Here is a 25,350-nt window from a genome sequence, read left to right on the forward strand (position 1 = left end):
TTGTCTCTTTTACAGCTCTGAGGTTTGGGAACTTAGATATTTTCTCTGCCTGGACCATTGAAGAAATCCTTTCGGGTTAAGAAAACAACACACGCGCTAGGGTTGAGGTTGATGCTGGGGCCAGACCTGGACCTGCCCGTTTCCCTGCAGTCGCCTTTCTGTCCCTCCGGAGGGCATCCTAGCCCTGAAGGGAGATCGCTCCCCTTCTCCTGGCCGCACCCTTCCTCTCCCACACCCTCTTCTCCCACAGCTGTTCCGTTTCCCACCAGGAAGCTTAACTTAGGCCTCCTGGTTGGGCTTTTAATTTGGATTTATTGCCGGCCATGACTGTATGTTAAACAAACTCCAGGCGATTATTAAAAACATGATTATCACGGTTTATTGTCTCGCTAGGTCCACGGTGGGTGTTCTGGTGCTGAGAGCCAGCCAAGCCTCTCGGATACAGAGGAGTGAAGACCCCCAGAGAGGGTCCGCTCTGATTTCTGGCCTTGTCACACCTCTTAGGGGAGGAGGTGGCAGTGGGGGCGGAGGGATACTTCCGAAGGAGGACAGAGACCCTGGGGAGGGGCGGTGATGTGGCAGAAAGAGCACGAACCTGGGACCTGGGAAACCTCGTGCCAGTTTGACCCATGGCTTCTTTGGGCTTCAGTGTCTTCTTCTGAAAACTTGAGAATTGAACCAGATGACCCAGTGCTCTGAGAGCTGAAATCCAAGTATCCGTTGGGGTTGGAGGAACTTCACTTTGTTCCGCAGAAAGACCCGAGCCAGGCCGCTGACAAGGCACACATAATTCAGAATATTCCATCATGGGCATTGGCTGAAGACCCGCCCAACCTAGTTATCCTGGCCTGGGGAATATTCTCCCGTGTCAGGCAGGCTGCCTGCTTGCTGCAAGGTCACCTCTGGTTTGGGAGGGACAGAGCCACGCAAAGGCATCAGCAAGGTGAGGCCAGTGGAGAAGGCGGAGGCTCCTGGCCTGGGAGCCAGGACCCTGGGCTCTAGTCACAGCTCTGCCATTGACTGGCCAATGGCCTTGGGCAAGTCATTTGTCCACTCAGGGCCTCAGTTTCCTTGTCTGTAAAATGAAGGGGTAGATTGTTCAATGATTTGCAAGCTTTAAAGCATTAATGGTGCACTTTTTTTTCCCCCAAAAGAGCATCTCCTATAGAAACTAAAGATTGAAGGCAGATGAGGGAGGGAGCTTGGAAGCCAGGAGCAGAGAGCCTAACCCATGGCCTCTCCCTTGCCCCAGCACCTGCCCCGTCTGGGACATGATGCCAGCAGTTCTCAAATGCCTTCCTTGACAGTCAGCTGGGATGTTACCCACTTGACTTCCCGTGGAGAGCAGGGTCCCACCATTGCCCCATGGATCCTCACCGCCTCCTGTAAAACTGGAGGGCAGACAGGGGTACTCCCACTCTGGGGAAGGTGCAGCCCACACTGTTGAAGGGAGGGTGCCCAGAGCCGGGGTCGAGCATCCTTGGGTGCCCAGGGCGCCTCCTTTGTCTCAGCCCCACTCCACCGAGCGAGAGAGCCAGGGCTGGCGGAGCCCCCAGTGCAGCTCCGGAGGCCCACATGCCTGCCCAGCCTGCCGGCCCCCTGGCCTCCTCTCTCATTTCACCTCCGCTTGGCTCCTTAGGCAAATGCTTGGGCCAATCCCAAGCCTGATGAATCTTTGATGAATTCTGAGTAAAGTCATTTTTAAAAATTCAGAAAGGTAAGGAGGTGTTGGGATGCAGGAAGGTGAGGTGATTCTGCTCCCCTCCCGTCCTTCTCCCCTTGTCGGTCGGCTAACGAAGCCTGAGCCCTGGAGTGTGGGGCTAGGGACAGGGCAGGACACAGCCGAGCCACCCAGACCAAGAGAACCTGCAAAACAAGGCCAGCATCCTGGAGAAGGCTTCTGTTAGCCTTTCTAATTGAAGCAGAGGTAAATTCTAGGACCAAAGGATATTAAAGATGGAAAAAGCTTAGAAATAACCATCTAAGACAACATGCCTACACTGAATGGAGGTAGGAAATGGAGTCTCAGAGAGGAGAGATACATGCCCAAGTCAGACCCAAAGTGGTCAAGGCAGGCCTGGAACTCAGACCCCTGTCTCCTGGTACAGTGCTGAGCCCACAGGTTACCTCTGGACCCAAGTGCCTGTGACAGGCTTCCTGACCCCCATTCAGAGCTTTGCATTTCAGTCCTTCCACAGAGCCACCTTCAGGATGTGCAGGATCCAGGGGACAGCTTGGTCATTCATCAGTGAGAAATGGAAGGGCAGAGACTCAGGGAAGAGGGAACAGACTAAGACAGCTCTACCCCTGCTGCTGATAGCCGGTCAACCCCTACTCTTGTCCCCCCCAATCCTCAAGGCTTAGAGGAACTGGGTCTCTTTCCCCTGCTCTGTTTCTCCCCGAACCCTTCAGGTTGCCTTTCTGTGGCTTAATTTCCTCTTTGCATCTCCCCGCAGTGGCTCAGTAGCCCAGCCTTTCCTAGATGAATCCACGTCCAGACGGGTTCAGAGCCTTCCCAGCTGGCAGCTGGATAGAGAGGAGCTGACATGGACTCACTGCCCTGGTTCCAATTCTGGCCCTACCACTCCCTAGCTGTGTGACTGTAGACAAGTTACCAAACCTCTCTGAACACTCTTCCTGAGGATTAAATGAGACAAAATGGCTGAAAGCCTAGCATGGTGGAGGCACACGGTGGGTTCCATACAGATTGATGGTATTTCTTTCACCTTCTAAAATCTGATCTCCAAGTTCTAAGAAAGTCAGGACATTTCCCACGTCTTTCTTCACCATCCTCCTTGGATGCCCACGGTGTCTGATATCCTTAGAAATCCCCCTAACCTGAAGGCAGAGAGGGCTGCCACGCTGCATAGCTTTGGGGGCGCCATTTGTATTATTGAACGTGCAAATGGCAACCCCTGGAGGTGAGCGCAATCTCTGTGGTTCTGTGTAGTGTTGCCTTTGGCAGGGAGGCAGGGATGGAAAAACCTGCATCCTTGAGTTCTCAGATGGAGAACTCTACTGAGTTTGTTTTTCTTCTGCTGAAGTTCCATTCCCTTCTCTTGGCGGCGATACCTGTCATCTTGTCTGGCTCGCTGTGTATTTTGAACTTTACTCCCAGAGCTGAGATTTCAACTTGATTCCCATAATTTAGACTTCAGCTTTCGGAACAACTTCTCCCTTCACCGATGTGCTCTGCTTTGATTTCCAAGCACGTAAGAGTCTAGAGACACATTTTTTGGGTCTATTTCAATTGTGCATTCATAGGACTTGTAAATATAAAGGAGGCCCGTAAACTGAGAGATGCTGCATATTGGCCTCAAAAACAATACATTTTATATCAGAACCTGAAGGATAAGCCCTAAATCAAGCACCTGGGTTTGCACCCTCCAGGTCCTCAAGTCCAAAGTGAGATTCTGCATGTGCTTCAAGGGGTATCTGGGGGATCACAGAGTACGGAACACAGAGCCCAGTTTTATACTCATATTTATATTTGGAACCCTACCACTTCCACCCTAGCTGTGTGACCTTGGACATGTCACATAACCTCTCAGGGTCTAAACTTCCTTTTCAGCAAAATGAGGCTAATAACAACCATCCACCTCACAGGGCTGTAGGACAGTGGCTTGATGTTTGTGGAATGACAGCCATTGTCAATACCCTGAGACGTTAATTCTTGTCCTGGTCTCCCTCCCTGCCCATATCACAGAAGAGAAAGTAGAAGCTCGGAGAGGTCAAGTTGTATTTGCCAAAGATCACTGAGACAGCTGGGATTCACACCCACACTTCCCCGACTCTGAAGTTCAGAATTCATCTCCTAGTCCAGCTTTGTTGTAAGCATGTCTTCTTTTGGTGTGTGTGCTAAAATATACATAGCATAAAATTTACCATTTTAACTATTTTAAATGTACATTTCAGTGACGTCAAGTACACTCACATTGTTGTGCAACCATCACCACCATCTATCTCCAGAACTTTTCCATCTTCCCAAACCGAAACTCCATACCTATTAAACAATAACTCTGTACTCCCATCTCCCTCCTGCCCCTGGCAACCACTATTCTATTTTCTGTCTCTATGAGTTTGACTACTCTGGGAATCTTGAGTAAATGGAAACATACAGTATTTATCCTTTTGGGACTGGCTTATTTCACTTAGTATAATGTCCTCAAGGTTCATCCATGTTGTATCCAATATTAAGGCTGAATTCTATTCCACTATATGTATATACTATGTTTTGTTTATATAAGGATGCATTTTTAATGCATGTAAGGAACCTGGTACATGCTAGATACAAGTCCTGTGATATTGTCATTGTTGGTGCTTATTATTATTCTACTTGACTGTTCTAAACATTTGCTATAAAATTCAGTTCTTCAGTGACTTAGTAATAGTAATGACAGTAAGAAATATCCACCAAATAGAGAAGTCCGTTCTTTTATCCCATGTCAGGATTTCCCTGGTCCAGTGAGCTCAAACTCTGGTGTGCCTCAGAGCCACAAGGGCAGCTTGGTAACCATCTCAGTGTCTATATTCTCAATAAGCTCCCCGAGTTCTGATATGCCGTAAATCCTGAGCACTATTATTCTGGTCTTTGAATCTTTCGCTGGTGGTATCTGGAAAGATGCCACAAAACCAAGGTCAGGAGGATGCGAGGGCAGAAGAGTGGAGGCACTGGTGTTTCTGAGCAGCTTCTCTGAGACCACAGGCTCTGGCTTTGTGACTGACCCCGTTCTGACTTTCCTGTGTTGGACAAGCTTTCCAACCCTTTCTGGGAAAATGCCTGAAATGACCTATTCAGACCTGCATTTGGAACTCAGGCAGACAGCTGTGTCTGTCTCACCTCTGCTTTCCTGGTGGGTCAGGATGGGATTTTTGGCTCAAGGCTGGAATAATTAAGAGCTTTGGTGAGCAGGGGCTCTTTGTTTATAACCTGCTGCTATGGACTGAATGTTTGTGTCCCCCAGACCCCCAGATTCACACATAGAAGCCCTAATCCCCAGTTTGTTGGTATTAGGAGGTGGGGCCTTTGAGAGGTAATCAGGTCATGAGGGTGGAGCCCTTATGATGGAGTTAGTGCCCTTAAAAAAAGGACGCAAGGCAAATGATCTCCTTCTTTCTCTCTCTCTCTCTCTCTCTCTCTGTCTTTGTCTCTCTTGGCCATGTAAGGATACCATACGAAATTCAGGCAGGAAATCAATCCTCACTGACACAGGGAATGCATTGGCATCTTCAGCATCCCTTTGGTCAAACTCAGTACAGCCAGGGAACCCAGAGCAGAGCAGAGAGAGAGAGATTTTAAGGGGCACATGGAAGGCATCTGGTGCACTGGGTTCTGCCTTTCCATCTGCCTGGAATTCCTTCCACTCACTCTGTCTTCCTGGGCTGGCACCATCCTAATGATCCTTGAGGACTCAGTCCAAAGTCACCTCCTCTGGGAAGGCTTCCCTGATCTCTGCAGGCAGAGCTGGATACTCCTGCCCCAGGAAGCTTACTGTTGTATCATTGTATCAATTGCATGATTGTGATTGAGACCTTTGCTCATTCATCCCATCACCCAGGGTCTTTTTTGCAGCAGGGAGGAGGCTGGAAACCTCAGGTAGATTTATTCATATTATAAAGATATAGCTAAATAGTACACCACAGCATTTTTATAAAATGATTGCATTTTCAGTCTAAGAATCACGTTCTGATTAAGAATCCTGTCATTTATTGTGAGGCACATCCCAGATTTAGGCTGTAGTTTGTTGAATTGGTCTAGGGATCACCCAGACATTTCAAATGGAATAAGATTTTGAGTGACTAAAATAAAGCAGATGTCACAAAATTCAGAATTCAGCGTAATGCCTTCCATAATTTCCTTCCCACTGTCTTGCTTTCCTTGTAGCCTTAAGGTCAGATGTCCTGGATAATATTCTGGCCGTGAGCAGCTATATTCTTACTGAAAAAAATTATTGTGTCACTTTAAAGTTAATAGTTGTGAAAAAGAAAAAAAGGGAGCTAAAGTCCACTTGCTTATACAAAATGATGATTCTCCCAAATCTTGTCATGTTCTGTAAATCTCACTCTAAATTCTATTCTGTGACTTTTTCACTGCCCAGGGACATGACATTGGCAGAAACTAGTAAATGGAGCCAAAAAAAGTCAAAAGATTGATGCCTGTTGATGTAGCTTAAAATGCCCCTAAAGCAGCAGTCTCCAACCTTTTGGCACCAGGGACCGGTTTCATGGAAGACAATTTTTCTATGGACCAGTCGTGGGGCGCGGGGGTGGGATGGTTCAGGTGGTAATGTGAGTGATGGGGAGTGACAGATGAAGCTTCCCTGGCTCACTGCTCACCTCCTGCTGTGTGGCCCGGTCCCTAACAGGCCGCGGACGGGTACCGGTCCTCGGCCCAGGGGTTGGGGACCCCTGCCCTAAAGAATGTAAATTGCTGCAGCCACTAAGGAAAACAGTATGGAGGTTCCTCAAAAAACTAGAAATAGAGTTGCCATATGATCCAGCAATCCCACTCCCGGGCATATATCCAGACAAAATAATGATTCAAAAGGATACATGCACCCCTATGTTCATAGCAGCACTATTCACAATAGCCAAGACATGTAAGCAACCTAAATGTCCATCGACAGATGAATGGATAAAGAAGATGTGGTAATATATATATATATATATATATATATATATATATATATATATATGATGGAATATTACTCATTATATATATTATTATATATATATAATGGAATATTATATATATATATAATGGAATATATATATAATGGAATATTATATATATATAATGGAATATTATATGTATATAATGGAATATATATATATATAATGGAGTATTACTCTCTCTCTATATATATATATAATGGAATATATATAATGGAATATAAAAAAGAATGAAATAATGCCATTTTGCTGCAACATGAGGAACCTAGAGATTGTCATACTAAGTGAAGTAAGTCAGAAAGAGAAAGACAAATACCATATCACTTATATGTAGAATCTAAAATGTGACACAAATGAACTTATCTATGAAAAAGAAACAAACTCACAGACATAGAGAACAGACTTGTGGTTGCCAAGGGGGAGGTGAGGTGAGGGAGGGATAGACTGGGAGTTTGGGATTAGCAGATGCAAACTATTGTATATAGAATGGATACTGTATAGCACAGGGAACTATATTCAATATCCTGTGATAAACCATAATGGAAGAGAATATGAAAAAAATGTATATGTATGTATAACTGAATCACTTTGCTGTACAGCAGAAATTAACACAACACAGTAAATCAACTATACTTCAATAAAATAAATTAACACCACCCCACCCCCCCACCCCAGCCAAAATGCCCCTAAAGCACCTGGGATTATCTGTTGGGTACTCCCTCAATTCAGAGTCCATATCCTTTCTATATTATATACAATCACTTCTAAATGTCCCCTGAATGTCAATTTTGACCACTCAAGAATTATTTCAGCAGATATTTATAAAAAACCTATTATGTGTCAGATACTGTGTAGATGTGAATGGCGCCCCTGGGAGTTACAAGTAGGAATAGCACAAACCTGAGTCTAGCGGGCAGTGTGGAGGGAATACTTGGAGCAAGGGTTGGGCTCTATCTGTGGATGACTTCTTCTTCTTCCTCTTCTCCTTCTCCTTCTCCCTCTCCCTCCTTCTTCCTCTTCCTCTTATTTTTTTTTGTAAATAAATGTTTGATTATAAACCTTTGATTTTGGAATACTTTTAGATTCATAGGAAAGTTGCCAATACAGCACAGAGAGTTCCCATATATTCCTCACCTAGTTTTAGAGTCTCCTCTTGAGAACCGCTCGGAGAGGAATTTCTCTCAGGTCCCAGCATCAGGATTGCTTATGCATCTCCGGAGTTATACCCATGCTTTATTTTAAGGAGCACTGTGAATTGTACAACTTTGAGGATTTCTCCTTTTGCATTGACTACTAGGAAGCTCACAGGCAAATTTGTGGCTCGATTCTAGCAAGAGTGTGGACCTTTTGGTAGACATTTTGGGTATTAACTTTACCCTTGCTTTCACCTTCTTCCTCCTACATGATTTTTCTTGCCTCGTTTACTTCATTTTCACTTTGTTTTTCTGTATTGAGCTTTGTTGGCCCCTTCAAATCATTTTTGGAACGAGGTGGAGGAATATATAACTGGATAAACAGACCATTTCCTCTGTGTTCCCAAAGTGCCTGATGCAGGCTTCTATTCTTGCATTTGTCACGTTTTATTATAATAGCTTGTTTATGTGTTTGACACCCCCAGTGGGCTGCGACTGCCGCGTGGCTTCCCCGCAGCTGGAGTCCTGTGCATGACGGAGCACCCCAGGATGGGCTGTTGCCTGAATCCCTTTTTTCAGACCCTGAGCCTACCACTGCCATCCCACCACTGCCCTACGTGGGCATCCTCACCCCTGCACATGCTCAGAAGCGGCCTTAGCATTTCTTGGAGTCTGTCCTGCCCTGGTGGATATCCTGTACACACCACTGTGAGGTGTGGGCAGACACAGTGTGTCAATATCAAGAGCGGAAGAGATACCAGCGTGCACCCACAGTCAGAAGATGGTGGCCTGAGAAGATGGAAAGGAAATCAGGGGTGCAGGCTGTTTCCTCTTCCTCCTCCTCCTCAGCTCCAGGGTGGCACCTCTCTCCTCCCCCCAACCATCCTGGAGATGGGTTGGAGAGGCCTTGTATGACAATAGAATCACAGGATCACAGGTTGTTGGCTCAAAATTACTCACGTCTCACCCAGAAACTCAACTTGGACCGTTCTCTTACCCAACTTTCCTCCATTCTACATAATTCCATTGTGTAGAAGGAGCAACTGAAGCCCAGAAAGGGAGAGTGATTTCTTCAAGGTCACACAGTGAATTCGAGGCAGATCTGTTCTCTACTTGGAGGAGGGGGCAGTGAGCTCTGTTCTTTGTGACCATCAGGCGGAAGCTGAGCTGGTTGGGAGCATTTCAGGGGGCAGAGGAGCTATCCGAGTGCCCCGGAGGCAGCCACCCAAGAAACTGGCCAATCATTCTGGGTAAAACCCTTCCTCTCTGCCCCACCCCCAATTCCAGGAGGAATCGTGTAGACTCCAAAGGTTTTCTCTGATGGAGGAAAAATAATGGTAAAGGGGAAGTTTGGGATTGGGTGGAGGGAAAAGTGGGTCAGAGAATGGCCCCAGTGACTTCCTGGGAGAGAGAGGTGAGGTGGGAGAAAGAGACTAGAAAATGTAGAATAAGCATCGCAGACTCTAATGCGTGCAGGGGTGCTGGGGGCTGCGGGGTGGGAGTGGCCAGGGAACTTGGGGCCTCATCCTGAGTGAGTGCTGGCTGCTCCGTGCTGCTGCTGTCAGGGGGATGAGGCTGCCAAGTTGCAAATATTTCAATTTTTTTCCCAAGAAAATGTGAAAACCTGATGTTTGTGTGAAATCCAGATTTTTCATATGTTGACCACCAATTCAAAAATTTAAAAGCTCTGTGTGAATACAACGTGTAGATTTTATTTGGATTCAAACAAAACACCTGTAAAAAAGGTGTTTTTGAGATAATTAGGGAAATTTAAATATATAAGAGGTACTGGATGTTAATAAGCAATTATTCTTCATTTTGTTAAGGTGATAATGGTTGTGTTTTCAAAAAGGTCTTATCTGCTAGAGAGATGTACTGAAGTATTTATGGATGAAATAATGTGATGTCTAGATTTGCTTTAAAATACCTCCAAAAAAAGGTGTGTGGGGGGAATAGATGACATGGGATTGGTAAAGCGGTGATAGTTGCTGAAACTGGGTGATGGGTTCATGTGGGTTCATTGTACTAGTCTCTGCTTCAGGGTGTGTTTTAAATGTCCTTGAAATAGAAACACTCTGTTTGGGCTGAACACAATCTGTCGGTGGGCTGGATGTGGCTTAGACCCCCATTTTAAACCTTTCGTCTAGGACTTTCTCTTATACATAAGCCACAGAATACTAGGGGGTGAAGAAACCCTAGAGATTGCATAGGTCAGGAGTTGGCAAACTACATGCTAGGGGCCAAATCTGACTTGCCACCCGGGTTTTTTTGTCAATAAAGTTTTATTGGAACATAGTCACGTCCACTTGTTTTCATATTGTCTGTGACCGCGCTGGTGCTGTGATAGCAGAGTTGAGGAAATGCGATTGAAACTGTATATCTCAAAGAGTTTAAGATATTGACTATCTTTTCCTTTTATGGAAGAAGTCTGTTGACCACCGATCCAGGTCAACAGCCATCCGTCTTTAGCACTGAGGCCCTCGTGCTGCATTTTCCAAGCCCAAGGCTAACTTGGGGTTGGAGGGAAGGTGAGCCTACTGATGGGGTGGGGAGCAGGAGACCTGGGCAAACAGATCTCAGGGACGGAATTAGGGCAGTCGGGTAAAACGAGAACGCTGAGTGAATGTTAGGTGTTGAACAAATCTTAATTCCACCAATCCATCCATCCTTCCATCATCCACTGTTAGTCTGTCTTGTTTTCCCCAACCCCAAATGCCCTACATTTGGTCTATATGGTTAGTAGTTTGGTTTGCTGGCTATATATTCTCTTGGCAAGTTTTTTTTGTTTTTTTTTTAGATCGTGTTCTTCAAACTTTAATGTGTAGACAGATTCTTATTCAGTAGGCCTGAGGAACAAGCTCCCAGGAGATCTTTGTCACACTTTTAACATCAAGGGTGTAAAAGATATTGAGCAGAGTCTCAACACTGCTGACATTTTGAGCCAGCTCACTCTTTGTTATGGCCTGTCCTGTGCATTGTAGGATGTTTAACAGCATCCCTGGCCTTTTACTCACCTGTGATGAGCCCTTAGGTTGTGACAACCAAAAGTGTCTCTAGACACTGCCAAATGGTCCACCCCCAGTTGAGAACCATTGGGGTAGAGAATAATTGATCCACAGGCAAGTGCAGGGTTCACGAAACTATCTATAAATAGTTTCATCAATTGCCATATGCAATCAGGCATCTAGTGTTAATGTTCTGACATCTAGTATCAATGTTGTGATGATGATGACGATGATGATGCTAATGATGATGATGATGGTGATGATAATGACGATGATGATGATGATGACGATGACGATGACGATGATGATGACGATGATGACGATGGTGACGATGATGACGATGATGATGATGACGATGATGACGACGATGACGATGATGATGATGATGACGATGATGATGATGATGACGATGATGATGATGATGATGATGATGATGATGATGACGATGATGATGACGATGACGATGATGATGATGATGACGATGATGATGACGATGTTGATGATGATGACGATGATAGCTCCCACAGATCCGTATGCCCAGAGCCTGGTCTTAGCTTTTCCACCTCCTTAGGGCTCCGAAGCTCCTGCTTACCTTCATCATGCTTCCATTCTCCTGATATTCCTACCAGGGCACCTTTGTGAAGACTAACCATCACTTAGAGTACACATGATGCTGTCACTGCTGTAACCCACATAGAAGGGCAGGTGTTATTACCTTTGCTCTGCAGTTAAGAAAACTGAAGCTCTTCGAGGCGAAACGAACCGTCCTGTGTCACAGGACATCTTGGACCCAGAGCTGGGGTGCTAGCTGAGATGTCACAGCTGCCCCTGGGACGGGATAGATCTAGTCATTCTCCCCTAGAGGGTGAGAGGTTGTCATCCCTCCCCTTTCCTCCTATTCACTGGGTCAGGGGTCACTGGAATAGTAGTGGCTGGCATTGACAGAGTACCACTGAAAGCATTTTACAAATATTAATCTACTATTCCCTCGTGACAACACCTTGATGATAATATAGATGGGGAAACTGAGGCACAGAGAGAGTTAAGCAGCATCCCCAAGGTCATGGAGCTCATAAATGGGAGAGTAAGTGTTCAAACCAGGCAGGCTGGCTCCAGAAGCTATGTGCTGTATCGCCTGTTGTGACCTGGATATAGAACCTGAGGTCCCTGCCTCCCAGGCTGTCATTTGTCAGCATGGAGTCCGAGGAGATCGTCATAGGTTGCCAGAGACACCCGTGATGAGGCCCCCTCTGCCCAGCGTGGCTTCAGCTGCCCCCAGACAAGGCGTAACCCCACTGGCACATCTCCTGCCACTCCAGCCTGGCGGGAGACAGCTCCTTTATGCCAGTCTTCAAGGCTTACTCAGGTACCGTGACTGCGTGACAGATTCACAAGCTTTTTAGCCTTGTAAAGAATGTTCCAGCTTCCTCTGGTGGGAGCCAGCCCACCCAAGGATGATGGGGAACGGAGAGAGTCAGGGGAGCCTCCTTCAAAAGCCTGTAGTCGTTGTCAGAAAGCGAAGAGAACACACCTGTGCTGGCAGAGAGACTGCAGATGCCAGCTGGCTGCGGGGCTTCTGCTAAGGAGAGCGAACAGGCAAGAGAGCATTTGATTTTCATTTAGAGCTTGAATCCCAGCTCATCCACTGTCCAGCTGTGTGACTTTGGGCAACTGATGTGACCTCTCTGAGCGTCAGGTTCTTTGTCTGTAAAATGGGGGTGCTAACACCCAACTGAAACGCTGTTGTTAAGATGAGAAAACCCATGGGAGGTGCTGGGCAGGTCCCGGGCATTGAATAACAGGAAGCTGTTATTATAAGGAGATGGAGGTTATAGAAGTCCCATGAGCTGGGCACTCGGAGGTTTGTGGTCTTCTTGAGAAGGTTGAAAAGTCATGTCAGGGAGCCCTGTTGGGTTTGTCTGTTTGAGACCCCCTTCTTGGGGAAAGAGCTCTCCATCTTTCCTTTGGGGAATTTCCCTTCTCCCATGCCATGTAGTGTTGGTGGGACTGTGAAACCCAGCACATGCCTGGTTACAGAGAATGGCCAAGAAGTGGGCACAGGCCCAAGCCAGGCCTATCAGAATCCACCCTGGGATTTTACATACAGATTTTTACATACAGATTTTACATACAGGGGGAGAAGACTCTTTCCCTGTCCTCTGAGATTATTAAACTGGATTTATTGAAGCCTAGAAATATTTGAGGCATGGCACCTACTTCCCTGTCCCACCTACCCAGCCCCACAGAGAAGCCAGTCTCCAGAAGGAAAAGACCACACAGAGGCACACAGATCTATGTGAGAGAGAAATGCTGACCTGGTGATCTCATTTTCAATGCTTCCCTTCCCCTGATCCAGACTTCTCCTTTCAATGAGCCAATAAAGTCTCCTTTTAGGTTCAGCTATCATGAGTTGGGTCTTTATAACTTTCAGCCATAAGAAGCCTGGCTACTACAAAGAGGTACTCTCAGAGACTTGGGGTGACCTGGAGAGGGCATCCAGCTAAAGCTGTGCGGGTCCAAAGTCAGAAGAAGCTGTTTGGGGATAAATTTCCCATTCTGTGGTTCCTTTGCTTTTATCGATTTCTTACATCTTGCATGTCTTTTTATCTTACAGCCTTTTAGAGCTTCCCATCATGTTTGAGGGAACCTTAGGTAGTCAGGGCTGGAATGCTATACCTAGATGGACCTTGTTCAGTGGCCTTATCTACAGATACTGGACATCCAGCAGGACACACGTGGTCTGAGCTGTAACCCTGGTGCCAAGAAATCAGCGGATTCGTGATTTGGATGTGGGTTTCCAAGCACTCCTGGGCAGTGCAGCTGCATGAGATGCTGGGAGTGTAAACAAAAAATAGTCGTGAAGTGCAGCTAAGCCAAGAGCTGGCCCCCAGTCATGTCCCGAGGACGAGCAAGTGAAGTGCTATGTGGGGCTCCTAGCAAGCCCCCCCGGTGCCTGGGGTGAACTTGGTGGGAGAAATCATCACTATGCAAATGAGGTATAAATTGGAGTGAAGAACTTGGCCTTAGATTCAGGTCGAGATCCATAGGGTGAATTTAGGCAAAGTGTTAGGAAAAGTTGGAGTTGTTCAGGACCCTGACATATTGATAAAGGGAAGAGGGAACTACTCTTTTTTCCACTACTTGCCAGACACCATACTAGATACATTATAAACACCATCTTAGTTCAGCTGGTAAGGACAGCCCTGGGCCTCATACACTGCCGGTGGAATTGTAAAGCAGTGCCGCGCTTCGGAGAACAGTCTCTGATGCCTCCAATGGTTAAACAGAGAATTCCTGTATGACCCAGCGATCCCACTCCTAAGTATACATCCAAGGGAAACGAAAACATATGTCCAAGTGAAGACTTGCGTACCAATATTTATACTGCATTATTCATGATAGCCCAGAAGTGGAAACAACCCAAAGGTTCACCAGCTGATGAAGGAATAAAGAAAAGGTAGTATATAAGCACACAATGGAATCTTATTAGGCAAAAAAAGAAACGAAGTACTGATACATGCTACAGAATTGGTGAACCTTGAAAACATCATGCTACGTGAAAGAAGCTGGTCACAAAAGACCATATATTGTATGATTCCATTTATATGAAATGTCTAGAATAGGCAAATCTATATAGAGACAGAAAGTAGATGAGTGGTTGCCTAGGGCTGGGGGAGGGGAGACAGAGTTGATGGCTAAGGGGTGGGGAGTTTTTTGGGGGGAGGTTAATGAGAACGTTCTAAAATCAATGGCGGGGATGGCGGAGCAAGTCTGTGAATGTGCTAAAAGCTATTGAATTGTACACTTTAAATGGGTAAATTGTATGGTATGTGGCTTACCTCTCAATAGAACTGTTAAAAAATTCAAAGTGTTTTTCTTAGAGAAGTAAGCAACGAGAAGTAGAAATGGGACAGGGGTTGCTGTTTTTTGTAAAAGTCTCGGATAATGATTTGATGCTTAACCTATGTTACGTGGAATAAAAGAAAAATTAAACTAAAAATCACGCACTAATCCTAAAAAAAGGAACAACCCTGTAGTGTATTGCTGTTTCTATTTTACAGAGGGATAAGCTTAGATTCAGAGAGGGATGGATTTTTTACTCATGATCCAATTGCTGATGAGTGGAGAGTCAGGACTGGAACTTGTGTCAGCTTGATTCCTACTGTTTAACCATCACTAGGGGCCAGAGGAAAGAAGATTAGCTCGCTGCTCTTGAAAAGCATCCTCTTTGGGGGATTCGGCATGAGACCATGGATGGATGAGGTTGACCTCGTCCCATCTCGCCAACCCACGTGATGTAAGAAATGGCACCTGCCTGGATGAAAGGCTCCATGCTTTACTTCCAAGATTGGTGTAGGAAAGAGGGGCCAACAGGGAAGCAGACCTGCAGGGACCTCCATTTCACCTTGTTTCAAAGGTTTCCTTTCTGATTTCTGCCATTGCCACCCTGCTGGCTTCGGGGGGATGCTGAGACTTCAGTAACACTCTAGCCCCACCCTGGACAAATGGCCCTTCCCTTTACACCCCATAACAGAGCCAAGGAGAGAGCAGATGATCTTTCATAAAGGCTGTGGAAAGCAGGGGTGAAGAGGAGATGGACTCAGCTGCTTGAACTTGAGCAAAGTCACTTCACTGTCCTGAGCCTCAGTTTTCTCATCTGTACAAGGCGTTAAGAAGGCTCAGATTACAGGATCATGAAGACTTAATAAAGAACACAGGGAAAGTGTGACTGTGGGCCCCTGATGTCCTTTTGCCTGCAGGGCTGGATCCTGGGGAATAAGAGATGGAGGTCAAGGCATCCCCATATTTTGGCCCCTAAGTTCATCCTCTTCACATGTCTAACCTTACTTTTGCAGGAGTAGTTCCTGTGTATCATTTCCCAGAAATGGTTTGGGTACCATCTCGCCTGGGTCAAGTGAAGGCCCTCAGGAGCTGGCTCCAGCCCCTAAGTACTTCCCAGCTGTGGCTTTTCAGGGGGCTGCCACGTATGGCTGCATCTTCCCCACCCTGAGACTGGGGTCCGCAGGTACAATGCAGGCTTGCTCACTGGTCCTTCCTTACTGGCCAACATCGTGCCTACCTTGCAGTAGAACCTTAAGAAATAGATCAAGGACGGGAAAGAGAATGTCAAAGCTGAAAGAAACCTCAGAGGACGTCCAATCCAGTAATTCTCAGTTTATTTTTAACCTCAAAACCCTTTCTTCAAAGGGAAGGTTTATGCAGAGGTCCGGTCTATCTATAGATGAAAACTGAGCTGTCTGACCACAGTGGGGGTAGAGCCAGGCCTCGCCCTTGTTCGGTCCTTCCTTTCCAGCCATCTCTGTGGAACCCTTACAACTGCAGGGAGTGGAGTTTGAAACTCACTGATCACATCTCAGCTGCCCATTTCACAGATGGGAAAACTAAAGCTCAGAAAGGAGGAGTGGATTGTGACTTGCTCAGAGTCATGGAGGGTGCAGTGCTGGGTTTGCAACTGGGCTTCTAGCTCCCGGGCCATCTCCCTTGCTATACAAATCTCCCAGCACTCCAACCTTTGAGTGCAGTTTGAGAGGTGCAGGTGCTTCTAAATGCCTTTTTCTTTGCAGCAGTGTTGACTGTCCTGGACTCTTCACAGAACAGCTTTGCTATCATGATCGTGTTAATCATTAACCGGGGGAAGCACTGGGGTGAAGGAGAAAGGCAGAGGTTTGGGAACTTGCCAGAATAAGTCAGGCTTTATTATCATCATACTAAATTGACACGACTCCCACCTCTTCCAAGGAGCAGTTCCTCCCAGGCTGAAGGGGTCTATTCCTCTTCCATTCTCTTTAACCCCTTCCTCCTGGCCTGCCTGCCTTCTTACCTGTCTCCCTTTAGTCAGCCATTCACAGTGCAAGATGCAATGGGCCTTTGGTGATTTAGTTGTTTCTTGATTTAAAAAACAACCACTGTATCCAGGCCCCTAAGGCGTGGAGCTTCCACTGATGAAAGACCCAGACTCAGCCTTCCAGGAGCAAAGACCCAGGGAGAGACTTGGAAAGCAGTTGGTTATATGATACTGGGCTTGTTGCTCCAAACCAAGGCAGCTGGGGGGTTTACCTATGCATTATCGTTATGCAAACCACGTTTTTCCAGCCCCAAATCAGGACACCCGGCAAGAACTCACGTACCTAAAGAGACAACAGAATATGGAATATTTGAAATTATGATGGTCACCAAGAATCTGGGTGATTTGGGTGTTTTAACTATAATATCAATCTCAATTTACCTGACATCAAAGTTAAGTATGTGGTGAATATATACTCAGGTCTCTTTAAAGCCTCTGCCTTTTAACCAGAAACACTCAGAATCTTTCCTTTGCTTTCTTCCTTAATAAGAATGGGGGAAAACTTAACCCTTTTTTAAAGCAACTAGAATTGAGTTTTAGTCTTCACAAGACCCACAGCTGATTTCTTGCACTTGTGACAGTTTTTGTGTGTGTGTATTTCTGACGGCTACAGCTGTGCCCCTGGGAATAGGGCTCTGTATGGGTGTCTGGCTTCCTCACTGCCAAGACAGGAAGTTCCTTGAGAGCAGGAACAGAGTCTTATTTATATTTATTTTTCTAATCCCTCTGGTGCCCAGTACAGCCCTTGGAATGAGGGAAGGCTTAACCAGGCCTTGTTGAATTGAATTATTGAGTAGACAAGCTTGTGATGGGAAACAAACAAACAAAAGAACCAACCCCCTATGATTCAGTGCTGTTCAACCTGTCACTTGCAGAGTAAATCCCCAGCTCCCTCAGATGGATGGTGAAGGGGACACACAGACAGGGAGAAAGAAGGATGTGCCAGGTGCTGCGCTGGGCACACCTGGTCTCCCTCATCCCTCCCCGCATCCCTGGGAGGGAAGTGCTCTTGCTATCTTGTCACAGATGAGGAAACGGGCTCAGGGAGGTCCAGGCTCACCAAGTGGAGAGCTGGGTTGGTGCCCACAGCCTGCCTGTCCCCAGTGCATGCTTTTCCTCCCAGACGGCACTGAGTCAGTGTTGTCATGACTCCTCTCTTCCCTGGTCCCTCACAGTTCCTGGAAACAGGCTGCAACCCCCTGACCTGCTGATCAGGTGAAAACAGTGGCTATGGAAACAACAGTTGTCAGGACCTCGGCAGTGGCTTTTATCTCTTTATTGGTCCCAAGTTTCTGAAAGACGGCAATGTAAAGATGTGACCCAGAGCCTTTCAACCATCAAGACCTCTTTCAATGGAAAAATGTTTCGGGTTATAGGAAGGGATTTTGTTTCTTTGAACTCCTCTCTGTGTACAGCATCTGGCACATGGTATGTCCTCAGTTCTTATTTGTTGAAAGATGAAGGAAGGAGGCCTGGATTGAATGACTGAATTGTCCTGGGTCAGGTGTTTCTCACCTCTCCTTTCTTTGGAGAGCGGAAGCCCAGCCTGTGAAGGCCTGATCTCAAAGTGACCCTAAAGGCCAAAAAGAAACAGAGAAAGAAAGAAAGAGAGTAGGCAGGAGGGAAGAAAGAAGAGGGAAAAAGACCAGCTCTCCCTAATTCCTCTGCCCTCTTCTCCATGTATATTTTCTGGAAATAAAAGTTTACCCTGGGGCTTCCCTGGTGGCGCAGTGGTTGAGAATCTGCCTGCCAATGCAGGGGACACGGGTTCGAGCCCTGGTCTGGGAAGATCCCACATGCCGCGGAGCAGCTGGACCTGTGAGCCACAATTACTGAGCTTGCGCGTCTGGAGCCTGTGCTCTGTAACAAGAGAGGCCGTGATACTGAGAGGCCCGCGCACCGCGATGAAGAGTGGCCCCCGCTTGCCACAACTAGAGAAAGCCCTCGCACAGAAACAAAGACCCAACACAGCCATAAATAAATAAATAAATTAAAAAAAAAAAAAAGTTTACCCTGTGGGCTACTCTTTGCTACTTTAAGTGTGGTCCATGGACCAGCGGCATCCACATTCCCTGGGAGCCTGTTAGAAATGCAGAATCTCAGGCCCCACCCCACTCTTACTGAAAATCAGAATTTCCATTTAGCGAGATCTTCAGGAGACTTGTGTGCACATTAACTGTTGAGAAGCACTGGGCTAGAGGACAAGGCTGTAGGAAGCTTGTCTATTCCTTTAAGAGGGTAGTCAGATTCCTTCCACATCATGGGAAAGGACTTGGAGGGGTTTTAATGCACGAACTTCCGGAATGGAGAGAGAAGACACCTTGGGAGGAGACTAATAGTGACGATTATCATCACCATCACCATCGCCATCTTACTGAGCCTTGACTACACGCAGAACACTTGACATTCATGATCTCATTTTATCCCCGCATCGACCCTATCAAGGATCTGTCATCATTATTCCTATTTCAGAGATGAGAAAATTCAGGTTGTGGTGACAGTGCAACTGGCCAAGGTGACAGAAGGAGATCTGAGTTCTGACTCTACTCTGACCTTGGCCAAACTACTTTGGTCTCCAGGCTAGGCTGCTCCCTGCCTTCAAACCAGAGAGAACAAAGCCCAGAGCCTTCTAGGAAGCAGGCAAGAGAAGAATAGCAAATACATAAGACTGCAATGTCCTTTGGAGCTGAGATGTCCTATTTCCAATGCAACAGAATCATTTAACTGATAAACATGGAAGCCATGTCAAGATGGCAGTAAATTGCCTTGCTATCAAGCTAGGCCTTTGTGTTGTGTTCAAAAGAAACTAATTAAAGGAATTTTTCTTTAAAGTTTATTTGACCCAGACATTTCCACATCGGCCTAGGAAGCCAATTCAGTTTGAAAACTTGGTGTGAAGCTTGAATTATTAACGCATGCATGAAAAATGATACTGCATATTTGCTTTAGAACATTTTGGGGATGGGGGAGGATTAAGTGTATCTCTGGAGGATTTGGCCAGGGGTGGGGGTGAGGGAGGGTAAAAGCAGAGAAGGATGTGAGTGTGGGCCAATGCTTGTAAAACATATATCATAAAACTTGGCGCTTCATAGGAACTCCAGCGTTCAGATGACTGAGACAAATTTTAAAGAGAATTTTCCACAGCTAATACATAAAACATGGTCCTCGCAGTCTTCCTCTTTAAACAGCTTTGTTTAACACATCTTCCTATTTAACACATCTCCCTTGCTGCTGTGTATCCATTAGGGAATTGTATTTATATAAGGAGTTTCGCCTGATCATCTCGAACTGCTTAGAAAACATCAGTCCGTTCACCCTCTTGGCACCCTAGTGGGAGCCATATCAACACTCCTGGCTTATTTCTCCTCCCTTGGTGCTGGAGTGGCTCTGTGAAAAGTGGACTTGGCAGAACCAGAGTCCCAGCTAGCGCCTTCCAGGATAGCTGGCGCAGGGCTGACTCTCGCTGGCCAGGTTGCTGGGATCCAAGAGGATGGGTGTACGATCGGGGCTGCTGCAGCTCCTACCATCACACACACTCCCCACTCAAGTGTACATCGAGCTGATGTGGAAACTCCAACAAGGAGGGAAGCTGGCGTCTAAATAACGATGGTAATGGTACGAGTTGCTAAGATGTGTTGCTTAAGGTGTGACAGGCACCCTGTAAAACACGTGGCGTAGGTAGCCCAGGAAATCTTTGCCTTCGAGAGGCTTCTAGTGTTAACCTTATAGCATCGATGAGGTCTAGAGAGGTTAATTCACTGGCTCAAACCCACATTTGTCTCGTTCAGTCCACACTTGTATCCATCACTATGATAGACCAAAGGACACTCAAAGAGGGAGTTGGATAGAGGGAGAAGATGGAGTGTGAAACATTTTATATGCATAGATACATATATATATTCAACATGTGCATTCATAAATGCCGCCAGCCTTGCTCCCTCTCATTCGGTCCTCAACAAGGAAGCAGAAATAGTGTTCTTTTTTCCCTTAAAATTGTCTGTATCTGATTATGTGAAGCAGCTAGCATGGTGGCTGGCACGCAGTGGATAATCAATGGTGTTGCTTCTCTTTTCCACTTAAAGTCCACACACACATGCTGACACGCCCTGATTTCACGAATCAATATATTTCTTGAAATCATGCTCGGAGAAGAATCCTGAAAACGTGGATTGGGCAGGATTATTGCAGTCATCAGTTTAAACATGGTTAGCCATACACCAGCACAAACCATTAGAAGCTGAGGTAAGGTAAAAAGGAAGGAAGTAGAGGAGCTTATTAGGTAGCGTGGAATGAACAGAGAGGTGGGTGAGCAGCAGAGTGGCGAAAGTGAGGACTAATCTGATATTCTGCTGTGGAAATGCTGGTGGGGCTGATGCTGAGAAGAAAAATCACTTATGGCCCCAGGGCTCCTATGTACAGTTGTGCAGGCTGCGCACTGCAAAACTCCTGGGGGTTGCTACTTTCACCCACCCTTCTGGGAATGGCAGCCCTGAGCAGTGGGATGCACAGTGAGTATGGCCATAGGCAAGGGCCTTGCAAGCATCCTTTACTGAGCTCTAAAAAGAGTAGAAGCATGTGTTGTGGGGAAGTGGAGAAAATACGGGGCAAATTGGGACTGGTTGGGTTAAGGGGATCAGGGAGGGATTTTTAAGCTGGGCCTTGCTGGTTGAGTAGAATTTCAACAAGTGGAAAATGGGGGGGGGTGGGAAATCCAGGTGGCTTATTTTTATTCATCTTTGAGACTGAACTCATCTTGGGGATGAGTTCCGACCCCTCCTATAGCACTGGGCTTACTGTATTCTAACTTTTACCACACCTTTCTGAAATGGTTCATTCATGCCTGTCGACTCCCATGGTGCCTCCACTACACTGTGAGCTCCTCAAAAACAGGAACTACGTCTTTCACTCTCATATGCAGGGTATAGCACGGGTGCTGGCGCAAAATAGGTCCCAGCACATAGTAGGTGTTGAGTGAACCGAGTAACAAATGTATGAATGGGTGAAGCTTCTGCGGCAGGGATGCTGATGGAGGCAGGTGGCCGGTTTGCAGCTGAGAGATGCTAACATCCCCAGAAGGGCTAGTGGACCAGGGTGAGAATGGGCAGACTGAGGGGATTGCTGGGCTGTGGGGTGGTGGGGAGAGTTGAGAGGAAACTGAATGATGTCAGCCACCCGGTATGGAGCTGGGGCCTCTGCTCATGAACCCGACACACAGCCCGGGGCTCGGAGCCAGGTAACAAGCTCCTGCCCTGGGCCCTGAGCCTCATTTGAAGGCTGATGATTTTTTAACAGCATTTGTTCCCCCAAGGGTCAGGATTCAGTATGTGCCTCTCTCCAGCAGGGCAGGGAATGGGCTGGGAGACAAACAGCTTTTACCAGATTGAAAAATTAATATGTGAAGCAAAGCCAATGCTGCCGGCTGCTCCCAGGCATAGAAAGGCCAGAGAGCCGGTGATGCTTGATGGTGGACTGGCAGGTAAGGCCAGTCCTCCAGGGCCAGAGGCAAGGGCTCCCTTGCTCTCCAGCCCCTGCTTGGAGAGACCTTCCCAAGGCACAATACAGGTTTGTTCCTTGAGGTCAGAGAGGTGCTGACACCTGCTCTCTTCCCCTCACTCTGGAGATCAGGTCCTCAGGGCGATGCTCCTTCTATGGTCTCCTCTTGCCCTGAACCTAAATCCCATCCACTCTAGATCTGGGCAGGATCTTAAGTAGGTGCTGTAGAGGCAGTGTAGACCATGGGAAAAGCAGGTGTTGGGAGGTAGACACACCTTTGTTCAAATTCTGGCTTGCTAGTTCCTAGCTTTGTGACTAGAGGCAAGTCACTCAACCTCTCTGAGTTCCTGTCACAAAGGGATAATGAGTCTTTTTCATAGAGATGTGTGGATTCAGTGGGCTACCTCTCATCCGTCAAATGCCTGGCACGCAGAAGGTTCCCAATAAATTATGACTGTTTTAAAGAGGTAATAGCCTCTGTGTACTCTTAGCCTAGCCTAGCCCTGCCCCCATTTGCTGTCTGTGACGCCCTCTGCACCCCCACAATGACTGCTTGCTCCAGGAGCCCTGATCTGCCTCTGCCTGTGAGGAGGAACCCCTCCTCACGGCGCAACAATCCGATTTTGCTCTTCTGGCCCCAGTGATCCACACTGGACCCGAGAGTAACTAGCAGCTGGGAACACGAGCTCTGGAATCAGCCGGTCTTCTTGTTCTCTCAGTGTCTCGGTTTCCTCCTCTATACCCTGGTAGGGTCGCATACGGCCTCTGACCTGTGCGCTCATCTGTGGGAGGGCAGAGAGCCACGTGGCCGGGAATAGGTGGGTGCCAGCATGTCCCAAGCACCTGCCTTGGGTGCCCTCGTTTCTCTGGGATTCAGAGGGGCTAAGGGGCTGAGTGACATCATGGGGTAAGCAAGAGGGAGGTGGGCTGGGTCTGTCTGATTTCCAGCTGCGGTCTCTCACCTCCCCCAAATCCCCGCTCCCGAGGTCCTCAGAGGGGCGGGAACCAGTTAGAGATGCCCAATCCACCAGTTATCTCCTTGTCTAAGCTTCCTCCCTCTGCTTTTCACACATCCTATAGGTTTCTCCCCGAGGAAGGCTCGATTTCGAGCTCAAAGGCCCTATCGAGGCATCAGGAGCAGCTCCGCTTCCCCCGCCCCCCACCCATATTAGCCGCCGCTTTCTCGCCTCCTATCTCGGTAAAACCCTCCCGATGCTCCCTCCCTCGCCTCCTTTGCCAGCACTATCGCTCTCGCCAGTTCTCTCTCTCCCTGGAAGGCTGGATGCTTCGCTGAGCCCCGCTGCCTGTGCGGTACAGCCAACTCGTTACATGAACATGATCCTTGCATTAAGTCAGTGCTCCCCTCCCAGGGGTCCAAGGTGCCTGCTGGGCTTCATCTCAGCCCTCCTCTCTAGGCTCCACAGGGGAGAAGGCAAGGGCAGGAGGAGCATCTTCCCATTCCACAAATGGGGAAACTGAGGCAAGAGGCACCTGGGCTCTCCTCCTCTGCCAGGCACCCAGAGCTCTCCCGGGGACCCCGTGCCTGCCCTCCCCAGGCCTGCCTCAGCCTTACTGAGACCCCTCTGCTCCTCCCCGCAGCTTGAATCTCCAGGGAGCCTTAACTCCTCCCACCGGGCTTCCGCTCTGCCTTCAGGCAAACCCTGAAAAATGCCCCCTTCCTCTGCTGCCCCCACGAGCTTGCAGACCTTTCTTTTGGTGCCTCGCCACCTGCCCCACCTGATTTAGTGACCCTGGATTAGGGGGATCCCACACATTGCCCAAGGGGCTGCTTAGTGCTTTAGTACTTAACTGGGGTACGGTTCTGGGAGCTTTGGAAATTACAGGTCAGTGTGTCAGCGTGTGTGCACACGATTGTTTCAGAGGGAGGATCCACAGCTCTAACAGAATCTCAAAGGGGTGGGAGCCACTGCACCAGCCTGGGAGTGATGGGGGTCACCTGGGCCACTAGAGACCTGGTTACCGTGTGCCTTTGCACACGGAGGGTAGCACTGTCTTGTCTGGGGCTCTTTGGCCTCTGGGAAGGGAGCTCGGTCTGGCTGTTCTGTCTCTTAGACTCCAGCTCCAGCCCCCATGCTGCTCCTCATCCCCTGCTCCAAACAGCTGTGATCTGCATTCTCTCAGGGACTAGATGCTGGCACACAGGTTGGCTTCTCCCCTGTGAAGTCAACTTTTCCTCATCTAGACGCCCTGGCGCTGAGCCATTTCCGGGTCCTGGTCTCGCCTCTGAAACTGGTGTTACTCAATGTGTGGTCTCTGGACCAGTCTGTTAGGCAGCACTGCCTTAGACTTTATCTAGGCATTTCCTTTTGTCTCCCCAACTGCCCCTTTTCCCTCTGTGTCCACCTGTTGGAATCCTGTCCATCCTTCAGGGCCCAGCTGCAATGCCACTTCCTCCAGGAAGTCTCCCTGGGTGGGAGCTGTCCTTCTGACTTTTCCTAGTACTGGCTTCTTCCTTTGTTGACAGTCCTCTCCAGACTTACCATGTGTTAGAAGCCGATGGGTGTTCTCTGTGCCCAGCAGTGCTGGGCACATAGGAGGAGCTCAGGAAATGCCTGGTGTGTGCTTGGTCACACCCAGTGAGGAAGAACTTATTCTCACACTCAGTGTGCATTTCTTCAACAAGTATGTACTAGGCGTTATGCTGGGGACAAAACAGTGAAAGGTACAAAGCTGTCACCCTTCCAGAGCTCCTAGTTGAGGGAGGGAAACAGCATGAGGACAGGTACCGACCAAGGAGTGAGTGATAACGAGGGTGCTGGGGGTGGATGGCACCCTGAGAGCATGTTGCGGGTGTCGGGAAGGTCTCCCGCAGGAAGTGGGCTCCAGGTAAGACTTGGAGGTGGAGTTAGCCAGGGTTGTTGAGGAGGAACCAGGGCACTGGGCCAAAGGGAGAGCACATGTGAGATATGAGGGCATGCCATGTTCCAGAACTCAAGGTATTTCAGATGCAGACGCTGTGGGAGGAGAAGGGGAAAGACCTGAGCCCAGAAGTAGGCAGGGCCGATCCTGGAGGTCCTGGCAAGTCGTTGTAAAGAACTTGGACTTCATAATAACGACAGACAATGGGGAGCCGTTCTAGTTACTTTTGCCTGTGTAACAAATCATGTCAAAGTGTAGTGGTGTAAAACACCCATTTATTATGTCAAGGATTCTGGGGATC

The 25,350-nt window shown here is 47.7% G+C and overlaps 1 long non-coding RNA gene across 1 annotated transcript; it reads right to left on the bottom strand.

Moving 5' to 3' along the window:
• Positions 1 to 1,147: 1,147 nt before the first annotated feature.
• On the bottom strand, positions 1,148 to 21,798 carry LOC309618453. The gene is made up of 2 exons (XR_014238494.1): positions 18,701 to 21,798; positions 1,148 to 18,395 (listed from the first exon to the last, which is right to left on the bottom strand). It is a non-coding gene; the product is annotated as an uncharacterized lncRNA (long non-coding RNA).
• Positions 21,799 to 25,350: the final 3,552 nt, after the last annotated feature.

The sequence above is a fragment of the Balaenoptera borealis genome (assembly GCF_965194805.1).
Source record: "Balaenoptera borealis genome assembly, chromosome: 20".
Classification (NCBI taxonomy): domain Eukaryota; kingdom Metazoa; phylum Chordata; class Mammalia; order Artiodactyla; family Balaenopteridae; genus Balaenoptera; species Balaenoptera borealis.